We start from the raw sequence: 7,054 nt of genomic DNA on the forward strand, positions 1-7,054 counted from the left end.
CCAACATTTTCACCTTAATTTTGTAAACATTTTTTGGATAATTTATCTGTATTATTTTTTTTTTATTATAAGTGCTATATATACACTACATGATGAGTTTATATATCTCGAAATACCAGAGATCCAGTGTTCTGCTCTTAATTTGATGAGCAATTATTTATTGGCAAAATAATGAGCTTTGTATCACGTTGAGCAAAAACCTCGGCAGATTTAAATTTCTTCCTTTCTAAGAAGCCTTTTTTGGATTCTATGGCAACGGTCTCAGGAAGGCATACGTCTGGGTAACATTGTAACCAGGCATTCCCTGATGAGTTATGAATGAGTTAAAATTCGACGTGGTTAAAGAATTATTTTTGGGACTAGGAATGTGGTTTCTATCGCTGTCTTTAGTCATAAGCGCATGCTGATGTTTAAATTCAGCAGGGTAAGTGGAACAGCCCCTTACAAAAAATTACTGCAGTTTTTCTGAAGTAATACTGCAGTTTTTTGGACATGAAAAAACTGCAATACTGCACTTTTACTGCAGTATTACTGCACATTTACTGCAGTTTTACTGCATTTGTACTTCACTGTACTGCAGTTGTACTGCACATTTACTGCACTTTTTTTTTATATTGCAAACCTACAGTTGTGCTTCAATGTACTGCAGCTTTATTGCATTTGTACTTCCGTACAAAAATAACTGCAGTAAAACTGCAGTACAGTGAAGTACAAATGCAGTAAAACTGCACGCTTACAGAGGAGATCTTTGATGTCCTCGACTGGCCCATTTACACTATGATGGCTGCACAACCTCCATAGACTGCAATAGACGGTGCTGCAGACCTTCAGGACACAGAGCGCCGGGATATGACATCATAGGCGTCATAGGTGTACCTATTCTTTTGAGTTCTGTGTTACAATGGTTCCTGCACGGCCGGTCATCAGCCACTTAAGTGAAAGCTAAATGAATCTCATAACCAATTAGACTAGGAAAAAACACAGGCCAATCAAGTCACATTTTGGTTTCTCAAAATTAAACAAAGTAATATGATTTTTAGGAAAAATAACCATGTTTTCCATGTTGCCAAATTAATTTAGCTAACATCTAATATATGAAATAGTTCTAAATGTTTTGAATGGTTAACGTACTCACTCTTTCAATGTATTTTTCTAATAAAATAATGTCTAACACCTTTCTGTGTATTTGTGTTTCAGTAGATCTGTCGCGTGTGTCATTCTTTCCTCTAAATTTTTAGTCACACAAAAATGAAGAAGCATTCTTGTTTTTTGTGTCACGTGAGAAGTGCCCCCCCAAAACAAAATGATGAATGAAGCACAGGCAGACTGCTAAAGGGGCAGCGGTGGCACAGGCAGGCTGTTTTAAGGGCAGAGGCTTAGTGTATAGTGATAGGGGTTATGCTGCACTACTGTCAATGTCTGGCTCAGTGTATAGTGATGAGAGTTATGCTGTACCACCATCAATGTCTGGCTCAGTATATAGTGATAGGAGTTATGCTGTACCATATATGTTCAGTAAATGTTATTTATTTAAACACATTTAATTTATTTCTAAGTTATTTTTTTAAAGTTTTCTCCAGCTGACATACAGTTAAAAATTGTATTGCCAACATTTTTTTTTTTGTGGGGGTGCCACATACAGGATACACCCCGGGTGCCAAATACAGTAGGTACGCCCCTGGGAAAGGCATAAATGTCTTTTCAAACACAACCCTTGACAATTATACCTAAAAGGAAACAGGTTGTCGACACCATTCGTACAATGAGAGTATTTGTTTAAGATGTTTGAAGCGCTGGCTGAAGTGGACTTTAAAAAATAAATCGTATTTGAGGATATTATTATCCACACAAAAGAATTAAAACAGGACACGTCAGAGATATCAAATCATACCAGATCAAATGTCTTCTCACCTTTTTCTTTAATACATTTTTAATCCTTTAATTAACGAGTAATTTAATTCTTTAGCCAACCAGTAATTTGCCGTCTTGAACTTCTCCCTAATTTTCTTCTGTAAATTTTTTCTCCTGGATTAATTAAAGGGAAACTATCGCCGTTTCATCTGTTCATGCATCGTGCGTTTGTCTTTGGAGATGTTGAATCTCATCTCGTCTAAGCAGCATGAGCTGAGCCATACGTAAGCTTGGCTTGCAGAGCCACATGAGAGCCAAGATGGACCTAACCAAGGATCAAGTACCAAGTGAAACTGTCCTAACCTTCTACACTAAAAAAAATACCTAAAAATGCAGAGAAGCTTACAATCTATCCTCCTAATACTAGCAATCTGCATTCTGAAAAGAAACCATCCGACGCCCCCACCTTCAAGATCTCCAAGCCACCAACCTCTTCACATCACCCTCACCACGATCAAAGCATCCCCACCCAGACAGCCCCTCATTCCCCCTAATACATACCTCCCAACTGTCCCGCGTTTGCCACTCTATCCCGCTCTCCCACCGAGCTCTACCTCTGTTCCTCTTAGAGCTTGGCGGGACAGCAGCATTTCGGCACGCGATCCAGCCGTCCCAGACACTCGAGAATGCATACTCCGCGTGCGCAGAGTTGAGCTCATACTCAGTAGCGCTGCCATTTTAAGTGACACTCTACCTCCCGAGATCTGCTATTTTCTGTAATAAGAAGGAAAGAAAAGAAACATTTAATTAGTCTGCTGTCAGTTTACACCTATGTGTCAGAATTCCAAATGGCAGTTTACTTTCAACAGGGGGAAAATGGTGTGATTATCTACCCCAGATTCCGTGCCTTTTTATAACCGACGCAAGCTCTACTCACAGTACTAATAAGTTCTACAACATTTTTCAAATACATAAAGTAGAATTTTCTTTTAAGGTTGCCATAGTTACAAATTTATTATTCTGCAAAAAAAATAATCAAAAGTGCTTTTATTTTTTGATTGATTCTTTCCCATAATAATAATAATAATAATAATAATAATAATACTGGGAAATAGTGACTGGGCCTTTTGTCTAAGACCAGCTGCCTGAATTTGGAATAATGCCCAAGAACAAAACAAACTGAGCTACTTTATATGGAGTTTTTTTTATTTATTTTTTTTAGACAATTGCGAAATACGTATAGGCACCCACGCCGCCTGCAGCATACGTGTGCCCCGTGCTCGCTCCGTCTAGTTCTACCCTGTTTTCCGAAATAATTTAACTGCATTAGCAGAAAGCACACATATATATATATATATATATATAAGATATATATATCACAATACTGCCTGTCAAATTCAAGTCTATGGAGGAACGGACTTCATTAGCATTGCCATAAAGAATCATTTCAATGTGGTATCTGAGCCGGGCAAAATATATTACTGTATAGAGCCCTGGGGGTTATATTACTGTATACAACACTGGGGGTTATATTACTGTATACAGCGCTGGGGGGTTATTACTGTATACAGCACTGGGGGTTATATTACTGTATACAGCACTGGGGGGTTATTACTGTATACAGCGCTGGGGGGTTATATTACTCTATACAGCGCTGGGGGTTATATTACTGTATAGAGCCCTGGGGGTTATAATACTGTATACAACGCTGGGGGTTATATTACTGTATACAGCACTGGGGGTTATATTAATGTATACAGCGCTGGGGGTTATATTACTGTATACAGCGCTGGGGGGTTATATTACTGTATACAGCGCTGGGGGTTATATTACTGTATACAGCACTGGGGGTTATATTACTGTATACAGCGCTGGGGCTTATATTACTGTATACAGCGCTGGGGGTTATATTACTGTATACAGCACCGGGGGGTTATATTACTGTATACAGCGCTGGGGGTTATATTACAGTATAGAGCCCTGGGGGTTATAATACTGTATACAGCGCTGGGGGTTATATTACTGTATACAGCACTGGGGGTTATATTAATGTATACAGCGCTGGGGGTTATATTACTGTATACAGCGCTGGGGGGTTATATTACTGTATACAGCTCTGGGGGGTTATATTACTGTATACAGCGCTGGGGGTTATATTACTGTATACAGCACTGGGGGGGATTATTACTGTATACAGCACCGGGGGGTTATATTACTGTATACAGCGCTGGGGGTTATATTACAGTATATAGCACTGGGGGTTATTACTGTATACAGCGCTGGGGGGTTATATTACTGTATACAGTGCTGGGGGGTTATTACTGTATACAGCGCTGGGGGGTTATATTACTGTATACAGTGCTGGGGGGGTTATTACTGTATACAGCGCTGGGGGGTTATATTACTGTATACAGCACTGGAGGTTATATTACTGTATACAGCGCTAGGGGTTATATTACTGTATACAGCACTGGAGGTTATATTACTGTATACAGCGCTGGGGGTTATATTACTGTATACAGCACTGGGGGTTATATTACTGTATACAGCGCTGGGGGTTATATTACTGTATACAGCGCTGGGGGTTATATTACTGTATACAGCACTGGGGGTTTGTGACAGGGCCAGGCTAGCTGGCTCATATGTCATATGAAGTTTAGCCGGGTCACGGAGCGCTTTTGTGTCCGGTTCTGTATACCGTGACCCGGTAATATATTATATTGTGTTTATTGTGTAACCGGCCCAGAGACTGATGTGGATTCAGCCCCAGCCTTCAAGGAGACGATCCTATAATCTGGCTGGGGCTCTTAATCAGCCAGCACAGCCCTGTCTGCCCAGACGGCACCCGCACTACAGGGGGGATAACACAGGTGGGGGAACCCATTGTATTCTGTAATCCCCTCACCTGATACATCCCCTGTATACTGATGGGATTTGTGATGGGATGTGGCTGATGGGATTGGGGGTTGGGTTCGGTACACATTGCATGGAGATTGTATATAAGTTCTGTGTGTTTGTAATAAAGAGAGTTCTTCTTGGTTTACTACGAATGGTGGTCTGGATGATCCGTGGATAGCTGAGTGCTATCCGTATGAGGGACTGACTGGTGATTCCTCAGCCCTCAAACAGGGGGACCCAGCCTTGGGTACGGTGACCCTGTAACATTGGTTGGCAGCGGTGGGAAGAATCCCACGACTTGGGTGAAATCCAAACCACCAACTGGGATTGCAGACGAGAGACACCAAGAGAGCTCCTGGAGGTTTGTAGCAAAGGAAAGGCTACTCTGATTGCGGACTGCAGAGAGATGGACCGGCACCAGGATGCCCCAGAGGAGAGCCTCGGACTGAGTGCTCTACAAAAGAACATTCTATGGCACCTATCCCTGTACCCAGGAGGGGCTACATCGGAGCAAGTGACGGCGGTGATTAAAATGTGTCACCAGGAACTGAGCCAGAGTGGGTCTGTATCTCCCAGACTAGGGGAACAGACCACCAAAATATCATACCAGGATATCCAACCCTTCCGAGAACCAGAGGGTGAGACAGACCGGGTTACAGCCGAGGTGTGTGAGCTGGAACACCAGCAGAGGCAGTTAGAGTCTGCGCCCGCAGACTGGAGGGATGATTTCTCCCATCCACACTTCGAATCATACTGGGCACAGTACTGGACAATGTGGGATCTACGAGTTCCACTCCTGGGGGAGAACCCGTTGCCGGAGTGGGAAGAAGAATTGAGAGGTCTCATATATGCAGAACTCGACCTCCAGAGCCGCTACCAGGGATTCTCCCAGCAGTTAGCAGGTGAAGACCACAGCGACCCTCTGATGCTGTATTGCCCCGTCGACCCAGGACTGATATATGATGCCTTCCAATTTGACTCGTCCTTCGGAAGCCCCTGCCAGTACCGCAGGGATACAATCTGGGACAACCGTGCAGAAGTCCTGGTTTATGCTATTCCCCCCGAGCTGGAGGCTGTTATGGATTGCCTGGTCCAAGAGGAATGGCAGCTCGAGAGGGACTATAAAGAATTGCTGCGGAGAGTAGAGCTTCAGGAGTTACAAGGAGACTGGGAGCATGGTACTACAACTTGCGGGAGTGGGACCGAGGTCCTCTTCACCTACTCTGCGGCCCCTGCCCTGGCGAGAAGAACCGAGGTCCTCGCCAGCAAGAAGAAGCGGAGGAGGAAGCCAAAAGCTCCGACCCAAGTCCTCACCAACAACCCTGGCTGCTCTACCCCGGCAGAAGAGATGACTGTCCCCACCGCCCGAGTAAGTGGCACAATCCCCCTCACCAAACCCCTAGCTATGTCCGTAGAAGCCAGTGCCCCAGACTGTCCCCCTGATTTCCTGAGTGTCCTGGAAGAAGCCCGGGTCACTGCCCCAGAGGTTCCCTATGAAGTCCCTGGTGACCCAGTAGAGGCACCGTTCCCTAACCTAGCGAGGACGCCAGAGGGGGTGCCGAGTTCCCTGGGTCCTCTCAGTAGCCTGGCGCAGGCCCTGGTTCCTATCCCTGTGTTCTCCGAAGTGATCCCTGGTTCCCGAAGTGTCCTCCTAGAAGCCCAGGTCACTGTCCCAGAGTGTTCCTCTGACTCTCCCCGTGCCCAGGCAGAGGCACCTGTCCCAGAGAGGAAGATCGAGGGTCTGCTTAACCCTCCCGGTGGTCCAGTATTGGCACCTGTCCCTGCCCCGGAGTATTCCCCTGGGTCCCCTGAGTACCCCGCAGAGCTGCTTAGCTCGCCCAATAACCCTGTAAGGGCACCTGTTCCTGTCCCAGAGTGTCCCCTAGGTCACTCCAGTGTCCCGGTAGAGGCCTCGCTTACTACCTCTACGTGTTTCCCTGGTTCCCCGAGTGCCCCCGGCCCGATCAGCAGGGCTTTCCTTCCATGCAACCGCCCTGGCCTGGCAGCTGCCCCAGACTCAGTTCCCAAGACTAGGGAGCAAGAGTCTCCACGTGCCCCTGTTACCCCGGTGAGGGGGATAGCCATGTGCCCCCGGCTGAGCTGGGACCGTCCTCCAATTCAAAGAGGACTACTGACTATCCTTTTGGGCAACCAGGGCCCTGGCCCACCTTCAATGGATGATTCTGACAAAGGGGGCCATGAACTAAGGCCTGCACCTTTGAACTTTGTCCACTCGGACAGCCTGCAGCAGACCCGTGTGGATCTGCCTGGTCTGCCGGACCGTTGGTCAAGGGGGAGATCTGTG

Source organism: Sceloporus occidentalis, unplaced genomic scaffold (assembly GCF_023333645.1).
Source record: "Sceloporus occidentalis isolate IW3139 unplaced genomic scaffold, rSceOcc1.0.p SCAF_199, whole genome shotgun sequence".
Classification (NCBI taxonomy): Eukaryota; Metazoa; Chordata; class Lepidosauria; order Squamata; family Phrynosomatidae; genus Sceloporus; species Sceloporus occidentalis.